Source organism: Lepus europaeus, chromosome 10, assembly GCF_033115175.1.
Source record: "Lepus europaeus isolate LE1 chromosome 10, mLepTim1.pri, whole genome shotgun sequence".
Classification (NCBI taxonomy): domain Eukaryota; kingdom Metazoa; phylum Chordata; class Mammalia; order Lagomorpha; family Leporidae; genus Lepus; species Lepus europaeus.
Genome location: NC_084836.1, coordinates 25303562 through 25323057, shown reverse-complemented (window position 1 = coordinate 25323057; position 19496 = coordinate 25303562). Strand labels below are relative to the sequence as shown.

General features: G+C 45.9%; 1 pseudogene; it reads left to right on the top strand.

The window, feature by feature from the left end:
• The window catches only part of LOC133767996 (ADP-ribosylation factor-like protein 5A), a 31688-nt pseudogene that overhangs the window by 1316 nt on the left and 10876 nt on the right, over positions 1-19496 (top strand).

Sequence of the window (19496 nt, the reverse complement as noted above, 5' to 3'; positions counted from 1 at the left end):
TTCCAATTTACTTTCTCGTTAGTCCTTCCCAAGTAAGTTATTAGAGCTATTAATTGACATTTTTCTCTTAAAAAAAAAAAGGCGCATGAAGACTGACTTGGTGTTTGCTAAAAGATCATGAGAATGAGTTAGAGGAAAGAGATCTAAGCTCTCCTACATTTGTTGCCTCTTGCTGCTTTACTTCCTCAAAATGCTGACTCTCCTGTAGTTACTGTCACAGTTAGTCGTCAGAGATTCAGTGCACTGAGATCAGTACGCTAGGTAGAAGAGAATGTTCTGGTTTCATATAAGTGCTTTCACTTGTTAGATGTAAAGGAAAAGATACTTGGACCACAAGTTCTGCTCTCTGTAAGAATGAGGGCTTTCTGGTAGAGCTCATTTCTATTTCAATGAAAGAATGTAATGACTGAGCATCGTCATGACCTCAAGAAATAGTTGATTGGTTTTGGCACTGTGGTGCAGCAGGGTAAGCTGTATGCATCTGAATCCTAGCTACTCTGCTTCTGATCCAGCTTCCTGCTCTTTCATCCTGGGAGACAGAAGGATAGCTCCAGGGCTTGGGCCCCTTCCACTCACGTGGGAGATCTTGATGGACAGTTCCAGGTTCTTGTCCTTGGCCTGGCACAGACCTGGATGTTGCAGGCATTTGAACCAGCAACGAGGGCAGATCAATATCTCCCCCACTTTTCAAATGATGAAAATAAATATAAAATTTAAAAAATAAATATTACATGAACACATACATAATGTATTTGGCTGTGGGGTAGAACTAATGTTGAGCATTATTCTCCTGCAATAAGTTTCAGTATTTTGTGGAATGCACACCATCCCCATATTATGAAACACTATAATATTCCTACTACTGAGCTTAATATCAGAAGTAGGAGTTGATTTTCACATTACAAAAATGGGTTTGAAAATAAGACATGAAAAATATTCATATTGATAATTTCATTGCTTTCATGTTATATTTTATTATGAGATTATGATCTATTGTTTATTTTGGAATCATAGTTGCAATAGATTTCTTTTTTTTTCTTTTTTAAAGTTTTATTTATTTGAGAGGCAGAGCTACAGAGAGGCAGAGGGAGAGAGAGAGAGAGGTTTTCCATCTGCTGGTTCACTTCCCCAAATGGCTGCAATGGTCAGAGCTGCATGGATCTGGAGCCAGGAGCCAGGTGCTTCTTCCCAGTCTCCCATGCGGGTGCAGGGGCCCAAGCACTTGGGCCATCTTCTACTGCTTTCCCAGGCCACAGCAGAGAGCTGTGGAGCAGCCAGGACACAAACCAGTGCCCATACGGGATGCCAGTGCCGCAGACAGAGGCTTAGGCTACTGTGCCACAGCGCTGGCCCCTGCAGTGTAACTTTATTAACTAGAGTCCTCATGTTGGCTCTTGTTCAGACTTGCTCATCCTACATATTTTCTACTCTGTATCCTATATTTCTTCATCCCCCCTCACCCCCCCCCCCAGGGTAACCACTGTTTCATTCTATATCTCTGAATATGTGATATTTTGGGGGGAGATTCCACATATAGCTGTGATCATGCAATATTTTTCTATCTCTGCTTGGCTTATTTCATTTAGCATAATGTCCTCTAGGTCCATACACACTGTGGCAAATGGCAGGATCTTCTTTCTAAAGGCTGAATACTGTATTCATTCTGTCTTTCTCTCTCTTCTCTCTCTCTCATACACAGGCACACACAAACACATGTGGTATGTTTTATATCCATTTGTCTTTTTTTTATATAAAGATTTATTTATTTGAAAGAGAGGCAGAGAGAGAGAGAGAGAGAGAGAGAGAGAGAGAGAGAGAGGTCTTCCATTTGCTGGTTCATTCCCCAGGTGTCTGCAACGGCCGGAGCTGCACCGATCCAAAGCCAGGAGCCAAGAGCTTCTTCCAGGTCTCTCATGTGCGTGCAGGAGCCCAAGGACCTGGGCCATCTTCTACTGCTTTCCCAGGCCATAACAGAGAGCTGGATTGGAAGTGGAGCAGCCGGGACTCGAACCGGTGCCCATGTGGGATGCTGGCACTTCAGGCGGTGGTTTTACTGGCTACACCACAGCACCAGCCCCTCCGTTTGTCATCTGACTATCACGTAGATTGTTTCCATAGCCATTTTCTACAGGAGGGAAGGGACATGTTCCTGCATTTTCTTGTGTGCCTGCCTGCTGGCCTCAAGTGCAGACACGCGTGTGTGTCTATGTTTGAAGACATGTGTGTGCTCTACTGTCTAGTCTGGCTCTCTAGTCAGACCAGTTGCAAGGAAACAGGTCTGAAGTCCAGCACCACCCAGAAGCTTTAGACAAACAGATGGCCAAGTGAGAAGGAACCAGAGATGAACATGATAGACAGAGTGACAAAAATTCCTTATACTTTTTTTTTTTAAACTTGCTTTCTGTTTATTTTGAGAGACTTGAAAGCCACAGCGCAGTGATAGCTTGTTCACCTGAGTGCTTTGTTAGTCTCACTGCCTGGGCCATGAACAGGGGCCCTCACAGAGAGGCAGGGAAACCCACTCACAGGATCTTTGCCTGGAGCATCTTGCTTTGGTTTTGCCCTTTGTACGGAAACACACCGATTTGGCTCTTCCTGCAGATTATGGGCTTTGGGTTGGAAAGCGTTTTCACCAAGCGACAGGGAGAACTGCCATTTGGAACCACGGAAGGCCAGAGCCTTCATTTTGTCCGCCAGAGGGCGGTATGACCTTAACAGCAACCAGACTGCCTTGCGCTTTCTCCAGGGGCTTTGGTTCCTGAAGTCTTAGGTTTCCAGTGTGCTTCCGGGAGGCTGTGCCTGCGCTGGCTGTGATGGCTGCCCCTGTCAGTCGCCAGGACTGAGTTAGGAGATTTGGCTGGGTGAACTGGCATCTTCTCCTTGTTGCCCCACACGAAGCTTTTCCTTCAGAAACTTTGCTCTCTCAAAGAGGACTGCTTTCCAGATGCTGTTATCTTCCCCAGATCCTTCTCTCTAGCTGTATAATATTTTCACAGGACCCTTAAAGTTGCCGTATTATGAAATGTTATTGTGTCAAAACTCTAGAACTAAGTGGGACTCAGAAAAGGTTTTCAAGGTGGGAATTGGAATAAAAAGTTCGGTGACTTTGAGAAGCTGGCATTTGGTGCAGAGTTAAAATGCTGCTCAGGGCGGCGGGGGTGGGGATGCGGGTTGGGGAGCTTTGTGGCCTAGTGAGTTAAGTAGCTGCCTGAGATCCCGGCTGCTCTACTTCCGGTCCAGCTCCCTGCTAATGTGCCTAGGAAAGCAGAGGAAGATGGCCCACCTATTTGGGCCCCTGCTACTCAGGTGGGAGACCCAGAAGAAGCTCCAGGTTCCTGGCTCCTGGTTTGAGCCTGGCCTAGCCCTGGCTACTGGGGGGCATTTGGTGAGTGAAGCAGCAGATGGAAGATCTCTGTGTCTCTCTCTGCAACTCTGTCTTTCAAATAAGTAAATAAATCTTTAAAAAAAATGCTGCTTTGGATGCCAGTAACCACATCCGAGAGCGTGGGTTTAAGTCCCCACCCTTTCAGATTTCAGATTCCAGCTTCCTGCTATGTGCGCCTGGGAGTCATGGAGTTCCTCCCTCTCACGTGGAAGACCTGAATTGAGTCCCTGGCTCCTGACTATGGTCTGGTCTAGCTCCAGTTGTTATGGGCATTTGGGATGTGATCTAGTAGATGAAGCATTGTTTTCTTTATCTGTCTTTCAAATAAGAATACAGAGCAATTTTTAAAAATTTCAATGGATTTTTTTTTTTTTTTTGACAGGTAGAGTTAGATAGTGAGAGAGAGAGAGACAGAGAGAAAGCTCTTCCTTCCATTGGTTCACCCCCCAAATAGCCGCTACGGCCAGTGCACTGTGCCAATCTGAAGCCAGGAGCCAGGTGCTTCCTCCTGGTCTCCCATGCAGTGCAGGGCCCAAGCTCTTGGGCCATCCTCCACTGCACTCTGCCATAGCAGAGAGCTGGACTGGAAGAGGAGCAACCGGGACAGAATCCAGCACCCCAACCGGGTCTAGAACCCCCGGGGTGCCGGCGCTGCAGGCGGAGGATTAGCCAAGTGAGTTGGGGCTCTGGCCTCAATGGATTTTGAAAGTAAATAGATTTTGATTCAAATCTTTTTGCTTCTTGAAAAATAGGTGAGCTCACAGTTTTTCTGAGGATTAAGTGGGGCACTATAGGTGAAAGTAGTAGACATAGCCAGTGACTGAGCACACAGTGAGTGATGGGTGGTTGCTGATAGTGGTGACAGGATCTTATTATTTTGCAACTGGATTTTATTGCTGAAAATAGCAACAGAGTATTCATGAGTCACTACAAAGTTGTTAAGAGTACTGGGTGGGCCGGCGCCGTGGCTCAATAGGCTAATCCTCTGCCTTGCGGCACTGGCACACTGGGTTCTAGTCCCGGTCGGGGCGCCAGATTCTGTCCCGGTTGCCTCTCTTCCAGTCCAGCTCTCTGCTGTGGCCTGGGAGTGCAGTGGAGGATGGCCCAAGTCCTTGGGCCCTGCACCCCATGGGAGACCAGGAGAAGCACCTGGCTCCTGCCTTCGGATTAGCGAGATGCGCCAGCCGCAGTGCACCGGCCATGGTAGCCATTGGAGGTTGAACCAACGGCAAAGGAAGACCTTTCTTTCTGTCTCTCTCTCTCACTGTCTACTCTGCCTGTCAAAAAAAAAAATAAAAAAATTATGATCCCTAACTGATAGTCATTGAGTATTATTACAAAGAAGGAAATTTTGAGTCTCCAGATTAAAGTTATATTTGTTATACACCTACCATGAGAACAAATACAAATACGGAGCTTTACGTATTTTGTGTAGTTTAAAAACATCGATAGGAAGCAAGCGCTGTGGTGCAGAAGGCTATGCTGCATCTCATATTGGAGTGCTGGCTTCAGTCCTGGCCACTCGGCTGCTGATCCAGCTTCTTGCCAACCGGCCTTGGAAGCATAGCAGCAGCAGATGGCCCAAGCACTTGGGTTCATGCCACTCATGAACTGGGAGACCAAGATAGGGTTCCTGGCTCCTGGCTTTGGTCTGGCACTGCCCTGGTTGTTGTAGTTACTAAGGTAGTGAACCAGTGGGTGGAACATCTCCCCCCCCCCCCCCCCCTTTCTTTTTCTGTCATGCCCTCTCTTTCTGTCACTTGGCCTTTCAAATAAATCCCCCCCTTTAAAAAAAAAAGCATCGAATGAGATATTTGCTGGAAGTTTTACCTCCCAACATTACTCCCCACAACAATCTGTAGGGCCAATCTATAGAGTTTTTCTGTTTTGTAGAATTTCTTTCTTTCTTTCTTTTTTTTTTTTTTTAAGGGCAAGCATTTCATTAAGAAGATGAATTGATGAACTAAATTCAGATATATAGTTACATATTTGCTTTTGGTTTTGACCAAATGATTGTAAAAATGTGACAGAATTCTTTATTATATCATTAGTGGAACATTTGCTTTAATTAATTTTTTAAAATTTATTTTATTTATTTGAAAGGTGGAGTTGCAGAGAGAGAGGGAGAGATGGAGAGAGAGAGAGATCTTCTATCCTCTGGTTCACTCCCCAGATGGCCACAATGGCTGGTACAGGCTAGGTTGAAGCCAGGAGCAGGAGCTTCATCTGGGTCTCCCATGTGGGTGCAGGGGCTCAAGGTCTGGGCTATCTTCTGCTGATTTTCCCAGATCATTAGCAGGAAGCTGGATCAGAAGTGGAGCGGCCAGGACTTGAATGGGTGCCCATGGGGGATGCTGGTGTCCACGTGGCAGCTTAACCTGCTATGCCACAATGCTGGCCCTAGCATTTACTTTCTTTTCTTTTCTTTCTTTCTTTTTTTTTTTTTTAAGAAGTTTTAGTTTATTTTTGAGAAACAGAAATCCCATGTGTCAGTTCCCTCCCCCAAATGCCCACAATGGCCAGGCCTGGGGCCAGGGCTGGGCTGGGTCTGGGTTAGGGGAAGGCAGTACATGTCTTCCTGAGCGGCAGGTCCCATCACTTGAGCCATCACTGCTGCTTCCCAGCGTCTGCAGGAGCAGAAGTCTGTTATCAGGCTGGAGCTGGACATCGAGCCCAGGCACTCTGACGTGGGACTTGGCTGTCTGACACCAGCATCTCTACTGCTCATGCAAACTCACACTCCTGTAGCATTTGCTTCTTAAGCCACTGTCCCCTCGACCTTGTTTTCTGGGCCCTATGACAGTGCTTTTAGGAATAATTGTAAATGTGCAGGAAAATGCATACTTTTTTTTCCTTCATTATGTAACCACTGGAGGTTACTATCCCTCTATAAGCAATGGGAAAGTTGGACAAGAGTGCACGTAGATTAAGAGGAAAATCTTGAGGGGCCAGTGCTGTGCTGTAGCAGGTAAAGCTGCTCCCTGCAGTACCAGCATCCCATATGGGCACTGGTTCGAGTCCCAGCTGCTCCACTTCTGATCCAGCTCCCTGCCATGGCCTGGAAAAGCAGTGAAAGATGGCCCAAGTCTCTGGGTCCCTGCACCCACATGGGAGACCTGGAGGAAGCTCTAGGCTTCTGGCTTTGGATTGGCCCAGCCCCAGCTGTTGCAGCTATCTGGGGAGTGAACCAGCAGATGAAAGACCTCTCTCTCTGTAACTCTGCCTTTCAAATAAAAAAATAAATAAATATATTTTTTTAAAAAAAGATGAAAATTTTGAAATAGTTTATCTCTGAAAGTCCCTAGACAGGAGTTTCCAGTTTTTAGGTTTACAAGAGATGTTGTAAAATCCAGGCCAGCTGTTGACCTGGACATTTCGAGCAACTTCTCATTCCCCTCCCATCTTCTGTCTGTTGTCCCACCTTGACAACAAGGGGATGCACAGTTTCCTGAAGCAGCTATTCTGTTTTAAACCACTGTTGGCAACTTGTCCTGGTGTTGGGTAGAAATTAGTCTTCTGGTAGCTTCTTAATACTCCTGCAAGTGATTGAAAGAGCAAATTCAATATACCTGGAGCGAGGCTGCATCTGCTTTTGTTGTGTGTAACGGCCAGGATGCGCCCTCGAGATGCTGCGTCTCGTCATTATGGACTCGGGAATTACTGTTCTTTCTGTCTGGTGCTTCTATTTGCTGATGTGCCTTCCATCAGCACACTGCTTTTCTTTTTTAAAAAGATTTAGTTAGAGACATTATAGGTGCCAAACAAATGTGTGTATGTGTTTGCACATTTCCCCAATCTCTGATACTAGAGAATAAGATAAAATCAATGTATTGGGGCCAGCGCTGTGGTGTAGTGGGTAAAGCCATCACCTGCAGTGCTGGCCACCTATATGGGTATTGGTTTGAGTCCTGGCTGCTCCACTTCCCATCCAGCTCTCTGCTATGGCCTGGGAAAGCAGAAGATGGCCCAAGTGCTTGGGCCCCTGCACCCACTTGGGAGCCCTGGAAGAAGCTCCAGCTCTGGCTGTTGTGGCCGTTTAGGGAGTGAACCAGCAGATGGAAGGTCTCTTTGTCTCTGCCTCTCTGTCACTCTGCCTTTCAAATAACAAATAAATCTTAAAAAAAAAAGAAAGGCAGAGTGACAGAGAGAGGGAGAGACATAGAGAGATCCATCTTCCATCTGCTGATTTTCTCCCCAAATGACTGCAATAGTTAGGACTAGGCAGGGTGATGCCAGAAGCCCAGAGCTCCATCCAGGTCTCCCAAGTGGGCGGCAGGGGCCCAAACACTTGGGTCATCTTCTGCTGCTTTCCCAGATGCACTAGCAGGGACACTGATTGGAACTGGAGCAGCAAGGACTCGAACCAGTGCTCATCTGGGATGACAGCTTAATCTGCTACACCAAGACCAGGGCTGTTTTGTTCAGCATTGTATTCTTGATGATCAGCACAGTACACAGAGTACAAAAAGTGCTAGGGTGCCATTGATACAAAAATGAATATTTACTGGATACACAGGGGAAAACATCTAGGCTGATATATTATGCTGTCTTTTAGTGTCTAGATTTTCTCTTGTAACTGATGGGGACCTGATGAAGGACTTCAAGTAGGAAACCCATGCAAAACTGCCTTTTGGGAAAATCCCCCAAGTGATGCAGAGTATAACTGGGGTGATGGTGAGGGTTGGAAGCTGGAAACAGGGGTGCTAAAAGGTTATCACAGTAATCCAGAGGATGCCTGTGGATATATCTGATGTTGGTAGGGAAAGGAGATTATAAGGAAATAAAAATGTCTCAGTCTCGGGGCAGGCATTGTGGCGCAGTGGGTTAAACTGCAACTTGTAATGCTGGCATCCCATATGTGCGCCCGTTGTAGCCCCTCCATTTCCAATCCAGCTCCCTGATAATGCACCTGGGAAAACAGCAGAAGTTGCCCCAAGTGTCTGGGCCCCTGCCACCCATGTGAGAGACCAGGATGAAGCTCCTGGCTCTTGGCTTCAGCCTGGCCCCACCCTGGCCATTGTGGCCATTTGAGGAGTGAACCAGTGGATGGAAGATCTCTCTCTCTCTCTCTTTCTGTAATGCTGCCTTTCAAATAAATAAATAAATACATAAATAAATAAATATCTCAGTCTCTGAGCTCCTGTCTCTGTTTCTCTCTTTCACTCTCACTCTGTCCAGGCCAACTCAACAAGAAAGAGACAAGATCCATTCTCAGTCATTGTCCAGAGTCGATGCTGGTTCTGTTTCTGGCTGCAGATCGCATGTCTTGCCTTCTGGACACGCCCTGACCTCTGGTGACCCTTGCTCAGTTAGTTGAACTCTTTAAGAACTTTGATTTGCAATCATCTGTCGGGATGCTGTCACCCTCGGATGCTTTGGGGAGGATGCTTGGTCTCAGCTCTCGTCTGGGGATGCAAGTCCTGCAGCAGTCAGCCCACTGCTATGTGGTGAGCATTTGGTCTGGGCCTTCTGTCCGTGCTTTGATAGTCTGGTGTTTAGTCTTGCCCCTGTGAGCCTGTTTCTCGAGTCACCACCTCCTGGCTTTGATTCCGTGTTGAAAACCAGATCTCATTCGCCTCAGGTTGCCTTGGTTAGACCTGACCTTTTAGGAACCTTGCTGTGGTGGGATTTGCATTGTGACTTCACAATAAGTGGATTATATTAGTGATGAGAGTGTTTTCCTCAAAGACATAGAGAAACTTAGGGAGGGCATTGTGGTGCTGCGGATTAAGCTACTGCTTGGGACACGCACATCCCACATCACAGTGCCTGGGATCAATTCCTGCCTCTGCTGCTGATCCAGCTCCCCGCTAATGTATCTAGGAGGTGGCAGATGATGGTCCAAGTACTTGGGTTTCTGCCACTCATGTGGGAAACCCAGATGGAGTTCCAGGTTCCTGGCTTCGGTCTGGCCTAGCCCCAATTGTGGTGGGCATTTGGGGAGGAAGCTAGTGGAAGATAGCTTGCTCTCTCTCTCTCCCCCTCTTTCTCTGTTACTTTGCCTTTGAAATAAGTGTCTTTAGGCCAGCGCCGTGGCTCAACAGGCTAATCCTGGTTCTAGTCCCAGTTGGGGCGCTGGATTCTATCCCGGTTGCCCCTCTTCCAGTCCAGCTCTCTGCTATGGCCCGGGAAGGCAGTGGAGGATGACCCAAGTCCTTGGCCCTGCACCTGCATGGGAGACCAGGAGAAGCACCTGGCTCCTAGCTTTGGATCAGCGCGATGTGCCAGCCGCAACGGCCATTGGAGGGTGAACCAACAGCATCCACTCTGCCTGTCAAAAAAAAAAAAAAAAAAAAAAGAAAGAAAGAAAGAAAGAAATAAGTGTCTTTAAAAACCTTAAATAAGTAAAAAATCTTTTAAAAAAGTCTTAAAAAACACTCTAATAGTATACTCTTGAGCAGCGTTTAAAGATGCTATTAAACCCAATTCTAAAATATTCCTGTCCCAGTATGTGCTAATTTGATGCCTCTTTCTAATGTGTAATATAAGAATATAAAAATTTAGCCTCCAATGTACAGGGCGCTTGGGACTGATATTGTGGCATAGCAAGCTGAGCTGCCGCCTGCAACACTGGCATCTCCTATTGAAGCCCCTGATGGGTCCTGACTGCTCTGTTTCCAATCCAGCTGCCTGTTAATGTGCCTGGGAAAGCAGCAGAGGATGGTCCAAGTATTTGGGCCTCTGCCACCCACATGGGAGACCTGGATGGAGCTCTGTGCTCCTGGCTTCGACCTGGACCAGTCCCCACTGTGGCAGCCATTTGGATGGAAGATCTTGCTCTCTCTCTGTTCGCTGCCCACTCCCTCCCCATCACTCTCTCTTTAAATAAATAGATAACTGTTTAAAAAAAAGATGTATAGAACACTTAAAAAATCTAAATATGAGCTAAAAGGTAATAGGAAAAAGAAATGTGTGCATTTCCTGAAATGTTAAATTATGGTGGATGCTTGTTTGAATTATCGCCTCATTATTTTGTCTTGTCAGCAGTGGCAAGAATCTTCTAGATATAAACCATATTTATAGCTGTGGCCACTCATGTTCTTTTTTTTTTTTAAATTTATTTATTTATTCAAAAGTCAGAGTTACACAGAGAGAGGAGAGGCAGAGAGAGAGAGAGAGGTCTTCCATCTGCTGGTTCACTCCCCAATTAGCTGCAACAGCTCGAGCTGCGCTGATCCGAAGCCAGGAGCGAGGAGCTTCTTCCGGGTCTCCCACATGGGTGCAGGGGCCCAAGGACTTGGGCCATCTTCTACTGCTTTCCCGGGCCATAGCTGAGAGCTGGATTGGAAGTGGAGCCACCAGGTCTCGAACTGGTGCCCATATGGGATGCCGGCGCTTCAGGCCAGGGCATTAACCTGCTGCACCACAGCACTGGCTCCCACTCATGTTCTTAAAAAATTGCTATCAGTTGGCAAGGGCACTTTGGCATAGTGGGTTAAGCCACCACTTGGGATGCCACAACTCATACCAGAGTGCCAGTTTGAGTCTTGGCTGCTCCGTTTCCAGTCCAGCTCCTTGTTAATGCACCTGGTAGGCACTAGGTGATGACTCAAGTACTTGATTTCCCTGCCACCCTTGTGGGAGACCCAGATGGAGTCGAGAGTAAACCTGTGGATAGAAAATCTCTCTCTCTTTCTGTCACTCTGCCTTTCAAATAAATGAATAAATAAATCTTTAAAAATCCAAATAAATAGGAGCCACTCATCTAGTTTAGCAAATAGCAGCTCATACAGTGTTCATAACAAATTGGTTATGAAGCCGGCATCCAGTATGAGCTCAGGGGTTAGTGCTGTGAATGGTTTAGTGGAAGCTGACATTTCACAAACTACTTCAAGTCCAGCTAGTGCTGGAAGTAATCCATGTGGGAATTAGCTCATCAGGAGAATAAAAACTGAGTTAGTTTAGCTGTACCATAATCAAGAGATTCTAAAAACTAGGGTTCATGTTTATCTAGCATGAAAGAAGTTATCTGTTGAGATATACATAGATATAACTAGAAGGGGTACTGAGACTGTACTTTTTGAGTGCCAGTGTGATTTTTAATTCCCCATCAAAGATGGAGAAAAGTTCATGAAAATAGAAAAGAAGCATCAATCTCCTTATATTAAAATACTTGCAGACTTTTTTCATGGAGCTGTGGCCTTACAGCATCTTTCCACCAGGGGGTGCCCTGGGGTAATACTTTTCAGCCACACTAAGTTCTTTTCTGCTCTATTAATCGAATAAAAAGCAGGCATTTAGATTTGTTCGTTGTACTTCCCATCTGTACTCACTAATCTTTGAAAAGTGACACTTGAAATTAAAAAACATTTAGTGAAAATTATTTTAAATGTGAGTCATCAGTGTGTGATCCCTAAGGAAAAGACAAACATATTTTGTGTGGTTATTTGTTTCCTTTCTCAAGAGAGTCAGAATGAGCTGAAACCCCACCAGGGTTTTACTGGGTTGGGTTAATGTGGGTTCTTTATGTTCGTTATTTTTTGTAGCATCATTTTTTATGTGTCTATCAGCCAGTGCTGTAGGGATGCATTATCATTGAAATGGTTTTCATTCTTTTCTTTTCTTTCTTTTTTTAAAAAGATTTATTTATTTGAAATGCAGAGTTAGAGAGAGGCAGAGGCAGAGGCAGAGAGAGAGAGAGAGAGAGAGAGAAAGAAAGAGATCCTCCATTCTCTGGGTCACACCTCAAGTGGCTGCTACGGCCTGAGGTGGGCCAATCCGAAGCCAGGGGCCAGGAGCTTCCTCCAGGTCTCACATGCAGGTGCAGGGGCCCAAGGACTTGGGCCATCCTCTACTGCATTCCCAGGCCATAGCAGAGAGCTGCATCGGAAGTGGAGCAGCAGTGGCTTAACCTGCTGTGCCATAAAGCTGGACCCCCATTTTGAGGTTTAAAACAGGAAAACCCTTGTTCTTTCCTCTTATGGAGGAAAAAAACCCCCAATATTTCTTATACTCTTTGTTTCCCCAAAGAAAACTTTTTGTTTAATTGTACTCTTGTTTATAATAGAACGTCCTAAGGAAAAAAGACTGGAAGAGTTAGAAACCCTAGGTTATCAAATGGCAAAGAATTATAACAGAAAGAAACATTTTTTTTTTCACAATTTGCTTCTGTTCCTAATTGTCTCTGCCTTCGCCACTCCACCCCCCGTTTGTAAATCTAAAAGTTTGCATTAAAAGTAGGCCACAGCCCCTGGCCGGCTGGTAGTTGGCACTCGTATTCCTGGGCTAACAAGGCATCAGAAGGGCCGGGCCAGGGCTGGGCTGACTTCTGACCTGCACACGCAGTTTTTTTCTTCTCATTAATCCTTTGCACAGAACAGATGCGCTGGGTGCAGTTTTAGGCCAGAAGAATGTCCAAAATATGTGGGTGTGAACCTGGCCGTGGGTTCGCTGAATGCGCGGCGCAGATACCAGGCTGGAAACAGGTCACATGGTAATGAAAACGCACATTCAGCATGGCATTGTGTTCGGCAAAGTGGCCATTCCCAGCCATGGAGCACACAGGGGAAGCAGGCATTCATGTGGAACTGCTTTAAAACCGGGTTCTTGTGCACCCTGACTGCTGCGGGGAGGGGGGGCAGGGCTCCCAAGTGCCCCCTGGGAAATGAGGTCAGGGGGGTTTTGCCCTGCATAGGGGAGTTTTTTGGATCACCTGTCCTGACCCTTCAAAAGGAAGACAAAAGCCCTATGAACCGAATAAAGGGAGGACTTCAGGATGAAGACCTAGGGCAGAGGTGCTTATCCCAGTCGCATGCAGAGAACCATGGCTAAGCACAGAAATGGGATTTTCCTCATTTTACTAAAACCAAGCCAAGCCAAGCTCTACCTTTGCATGTTAAAGGGTGAAATATAAAAGTCTGCTGAGAGCGTAACTTAATTAGAGGTAGCGCTCCCTCCTCTCAAAAAGTGTGTGTGTGTGTGTGTGTAAATACGTATAGGATCATTTGTAAGTACGTAAGCAAAATATTGAGTTTTTAAAAAATTCATTTAAAAATTTTAGCTTATTTTTTAAGAATGAGAGAAAGGGGCCGGCGCTGTGGCACAGTGGGTTAATGCCCTGGCCTGAGGTGCCGGCATCCCATAATGGCTCCAGTTCAAGTCCTGGCTACTCTATTTCCGATCCAGCTCTCTGCTATGGCCTGGAAAGGCAGTACAGGATGGCCCAGGTCCTTGGGCCCCTGCACCCATGTGGGAGACCCGGAAGAGGCTCCTGGCTCCTGGCTTTGGATCAGCGCAGCTCCGGCCATTGTGGCTGGTTGGGGAGTGAACCAGTGAACCAGAGAATATCTCTCTCTCTATCTCTCTCTCTCTTTCTCTCTGCCCCTCCTTTCTCTGTGTAGCTCTGACTTTCAAATAAATCTCTCTAAAAAAAATGAGAGAAACATATAAACATTAGACTAAACAGCTTTTAAAATAGAAACAAGGCACTATTTGATATTGTTAAATAAAATTTTATTTTATGTCATTACTACAGCTAGTTGTGGGTGGTGTATAGAAACAGCAATGGAAAGTGCTTCCCAAAAGAGCAAATACATTAATGGAGATATTGTATCTGAAGTAAAGAAGGTGACACTTTATTATTATTATTTTTTTTAATTTATTATTTTTTTTGACAGGCAGAGTGGACAGTGAGAAAGAGAGAGAGAGAAAGGTCTTCCTTTGCCGTTGGTTCACCCTCCAATGGCCACTGCGGTAGGCACGCTGCGGCTGGCGCACCGCGCTGATCCGAAGCCAGGAGCCAGGTGCTTCTCCTGGTCTCCCATGGGGTGCAGGGCCCAAACACTTGGGCCATCCTCCACTGCCTTCCCGGGCCATAGCAGAGAGCTGGCCTGGAAGAGGGGCAACCGGGACAGAATCCGGCGCCCCAACCGGGACTAGAACTCGGTATGCCGGCGCCGCAAGGCAGAGGATTAGCCTAGTGAGCCGCGGCGCCGGCCCACTTTATTATTTTTTTAAACATTTATTTAAAAGGCAGACCCACAGAAAAATAAAGGGAGAGAGAGAGATTAATCTTCCATCTGCTGGTTCACTTCCCAAATGGCTGCAATGGCAGGGAGCCTGAAACTCCATCTTGGTCCTCCATGTGGGTGGCAGGAGCCCAAGGACTTGGGCCAGCTTCTGTTGCTTTCCCAGGTGCACTAGCAGGGTGCTGGATCAGAAGTGGAGCAGCCGGGACTCGAACCTGCGCTCGCATGAGAGGCTGGCATTGCAAGTGATGTCTTTACTTGCAACGCCACCACATCGGCCCCACTTTATTCTACTTTCAGCTGCTCAGTGTTAGCATTTGTGTATTAAGTGATTCCTTTAGAACAGGTGGTATGCTGAGGAAGTATGAAATTAGGAACTCGAGGGGGAATGAAGAGATCTTAGGGTTGTTATATCTGAAAAAAAAAGCAAGGTTAGAGGAGTCCGGAGAGAGGAGGATCAGGCTGCTTCTGGATGCACTCTCCAAGTGGGAAACCTTCCGTGCAGGGAAGAGATAGGGATCCGGCAAGTTCTGGCCAAATACTGTGCTCTTCAAATAAGCTGACCGTCGGGCAGCTGTAGAAAAGATTCAGGTACCAAGGTGCTGGGGCTGGACTGTGGTGCAGTGGGTTAAGCCGCTGCCTGCAGTGCTGGCATCCAATACGGGTGCCAGTTGGAGTCCCAGCTGTCCACTTCTGATCCAGCTCCCTGCTAATGTGTGTGGGAAGGCAGTGGAGGATGGCCCAACCTGGCACCCACATGGGAGACTTGTATGGAGTTTTGGGCTCCTGGCTTTGTCCTGGTCCCATCCCTGGTCAAGGTGGCCATTTAGGGAGTTGAACCAGCAGATGGAAGATTTCTTCTTCTCTATATCTCTGCCTTCCAAGTAAATAAAATAAATCTCAATAAGAAAATAATAATACTAACTCTGATGGGCTGGTGTTGTGGTGTAGCAGGTAAAGCCATTGCCTACGGCACTGGAGTCCCATATGGGCACTGATTCATGTTCTGGCTGCACCACTTCTGATCCAGATCTGTGATATTGGCTTGGGAAAGCAGTGGAAGATGGCCCAAGTGCTTGGGTTCCTGCTACCCACATGGGAGACGCAATTGCACTTCCTGGCTCCTGGCATTGGCCTGACCCAGTCCCGGCGATTGCAGCCATCTGGGGACTGAAACAGTGGATGGAAGATCTCTGTCTTGACTCCCTCTCTGTAACACTGACTTTCAAATAAAATACATAAATCTTTAAAAGAAAAACGAAATTAATTTGTGTTACCAAGTGAAGTTGAAGATACACATGCCCTATGGTACAACAGCTTCACTGCTAGGAATGTACAATGTGCAATATTTATTTATTTATTTATTTTTTATTTTTGACAGGCAGAGTGGATAGTGAGAGAGAGAGAGACAAGAGAGAAAGGTCTTCCTGGTTGGTGCACCCTCCAATGGCTGCCGCGGCCGGTGCACCACACTGATCCGAAGGCAGCAGCCAGGTGCTTCTCCTGGTCTCCCATGGGGTGCAGGGCCCAAGCACTTGGGCCATCCTCCACTGCTTTCCCGGGCCATAGCAGAGAGCTGGCCTGGAAGAGGGGCAACCGGGATAGAATCCGGCGCCCCAACCAGGGCTAGAACCCGGTGTGCTGCTGCCGCTAGGTGGAGGGTTAGCCTGTTGAGCCACGGCGCCGGCCTTGTGCAATATTATTATAGTGCTGATTTAACAGTGTTCTTAACAGAATTGTTCATGGTAGCCCCAAAGTGGAGATATTATACATATCCATGTACAATGAAGGAATCAACTGTAGTATAGTTATAAAATGGAAAATTATACAGAAATGAAATGCACAAGCTATGGCTACCAGCAACAATGTGAGCAAAAGAAGTAAGACAGTATGTCCAGTAGGTTTCCTTTTATAAAGTGTTCAAAACAGTGTTTTAAGGATACACCCATGGGGAGTAAAACCAATGAAGAGAGGATATGATGATGAAAGTGAACATGATGGCTCGCTCTGGAGGGATGGGAGAAGAAAAAGAAGATTCATTCTCCAGGATTAGCAAATATTGAGTGATTTCTAGAAGGAAGAATAGAAAGTTCAAGAGTTGGAAGTGTGTCTAAGAGAAGAGCTATCAAAAAATAAAATATTAACTTATCACATGCACATTTTAAAATATTTTACACTATAGCCGGTGCCGTGGCTCAACAGGCTAATCCTCCGCCTTGCGGCGCCGGCATACCGGGTTCTAGTCCCGGTCGGGGCACCGATCCTGTCCCGGTTGCCCCTCTTCCAGGCCAGCTCTCTGCTGTGGCCAGGGAGTGCAGTGGAGGATGGCCCAAGTGTTTGGGCCCTGCACCCCATGGGAGACCAGGAGAAGCACCTGGCTCCTGCCATCGGAACAGCGCGGTGCGCCGGCCGCAGCGCGCAACCGCGGTGGCCATTAGAGGGTGAACCAACGGCAAAGGAAGACCTTTCTCTCTGTCTCTCTCTCTCACTGTCCACTCTGCCTGTCCAAAATAAAAAAAAAAAAAAATTTTAGACTATAACTTAATAGTGTGGGTTTGTCTTTTTGATGAACTTACTACCGGAAATCATATGAGGGTAGCTGATAGAGAAAATTATGAAAAAAAAAAATCTGCTTTGACTCTGTGGTCTCCTCCCTTCCGAACTGCATCTCCTCGCTTGAATCCTGAATTTCATTTCTAAATTGTCTAATGAAGATGATCGCTGCTCTCTGAGCCTAAGGGATTAACTCTTCCAGGAATTTGTGTTTTAAGAGATTTTTTTTTTTTGAAGACTTAAAGGTTTTAACAACCTCAAATTAGATCTCAGTTGATGGAATTTAAGTTATTTTTCAGAAATGTGGGGCAGTTTTTCACAAGGGAGCTCACAGGCCGGGCTTTGTGAGTCGCAGGCAGCATCTGTGGGGAGAAGGCCCCATGGAAGAGATCCCTCTCTGGTTTGAGGCGGGTTTCCTTTGAAATTGACAAAGACTTTGAGCACTTTGCTTGAAGTTTTTATTGTGTGACTGAGAGATAAAGTCTTCATTAACTCAGTGGATTGTAAACAGTGAGGCAGCTATTCTCAGCGCAGTCAAATGGAATATAACCAAGCAATAAAACGTGAAACTTAGACGTTCTTCATAAAAGAAACTGGAAAACAGATACTGCTGGCTGAGCTGTAATCAGTATTTTTTTCTTATAAAGAATACATTTTAAGATCATTAATTTGGCAGAGTTAGAAAAGATACATTATTACACAGAAGTACAAGAACAAGACTTCTGTTGAGTTTGTAATGCATTGCTTACATAATTATCCCCAAGAGTGGGCCATCTCCAGACAGAACCCATGGTTAGGGGTGGGTGTGTGGCATAGTGGTTAACATGCCATTTGGGATGCTCACAACCAGGAGTGCCTGGGTTGAGTCCTGGCTCCTCTGCTTCTGATCCAGTTTCTTGTTAAAGCGTACTCTGGGCCATGGCTCAAGTACGTGGGTCCCTGCCATCCACGCGGGAGACTTACATGGAGTTCTGGGCTCCTGACGTTGGTCAGGCCCATTTCTAGCTATTGTAGGCATTTGAGAAGTGAGGATAGAAGATAGTTCTCTGTCTCTCTGCCCTTCAAATTAGTGAAAATAAATAAAAAATAAAACAGTTAATTGAAAAGGAAACAATGGGGTGGGTGTTGTGGTATAGCAGGTTAAACCACTGCTTAGGATGCCTGCATTCCATATCAGAGTGCTGGTTCCAATGCAGCTTCCTGATAGTGTGGCTGGGAGGCAGCTGATGGTGGTCCAGGTACTCAGGTTCCTGCCAACCATGTGGAAGACTCAGATGGAGTCTCTCTCTCTCTCTCTCTCTCTCACACACACACACACACACACACAGTCCCTTTCTCTCTGTCACTCTGCCTTCCATATAAGGAAATAACTTTAAAAACGAAAGAATGACTTAAAAAATTAAATAGCTACCTGGTGTACTAGGTAATTTGTGGAACTAAACTTGCAGCAAACAGAATAAACAAGGCGGATTACATTCTGTTTAATATCTAAAATTCATTTGGTGACAATAGTTAAAAAGTTACTCCCAAATTGTGGGTAAAAATAGTTGCTCCTATCTTAGATAAGATGGTAGCTAAACTATGTGTATGTGTATGTGAGAGAGAGATAAAATATGTAGATCACACACCCACATTTCCTTGAAAGTTTCATTAGTTTCTGAATGGCCAGAGAAACCTGTAATAGATGTCAAAGTAGTCCTTTGAATCTTTTGATGCACCTTTTCTCAGGGTAGCCAATCTATTTGCCATCGTTAATAGAAATCTTATTTTCTATTATTTAATTTCTATTATTCAATTTTTGTGGAAATCTTACAGGTGCACAAACATGAATACATAAGGATGTTCACTGGAACATTCAAAAAGCAAAAAAAAAAAAAAAAAGTTGGAGACAGGTTAAAAATCCACCTTAATAGAAGATTGTATTAAGATGTCAGGATATGATGGAATACTACCCAGTTATTAAAATGAGTGAGCTAGGTTTTAGTGTAGATGCAAAAGGATTTCCATTCCTACTACATTACCTTCTCTCTCCCAGCCTGCATCTATGGCTTCATAGTGATCAGCTAATAAAGGAAGAGAAAACTCGGGCCTGGTTTACGGATAGCTCTGTGCAACGAGTAGGCGCCATTCCAAAGTGGACAGCTGTAGTAGGACAGCCCTTTTGTGGGCTATCCCTGAAGTAATTAAGGCAGCATGTGGAGCAGTGCACCAGATGATTCATTTTGCTTAGTAGGAGAAATGGCCCATGTGCAGTTGTGTGCCAATTCATGGGCTGCAGTGAATGGCTTGGCTGGAGAGCCAGGGACTTGGAAGAAACACAATTGGAAAACTGGTGACTAGGAAGACTACGGACGGCATACATGTATAGACCTCTTTGAATGGGTGAAAATGCGAAGATGTTGGTGTCCCACATTTTTGTTCACCAAAGGCTAACCCTAGCAGACAAGGATTAAAAACAATCAAGTGACAATACGATCTGTTCTTGTGGATACCGGTCAGTCTTTCCCCCTAGCCAGCCCTGTCATCACCCAATGGATTCATGAACTTGATGGCCAAGGTGGCAGGGACAGAGGTTATATATGGGTTCAGCG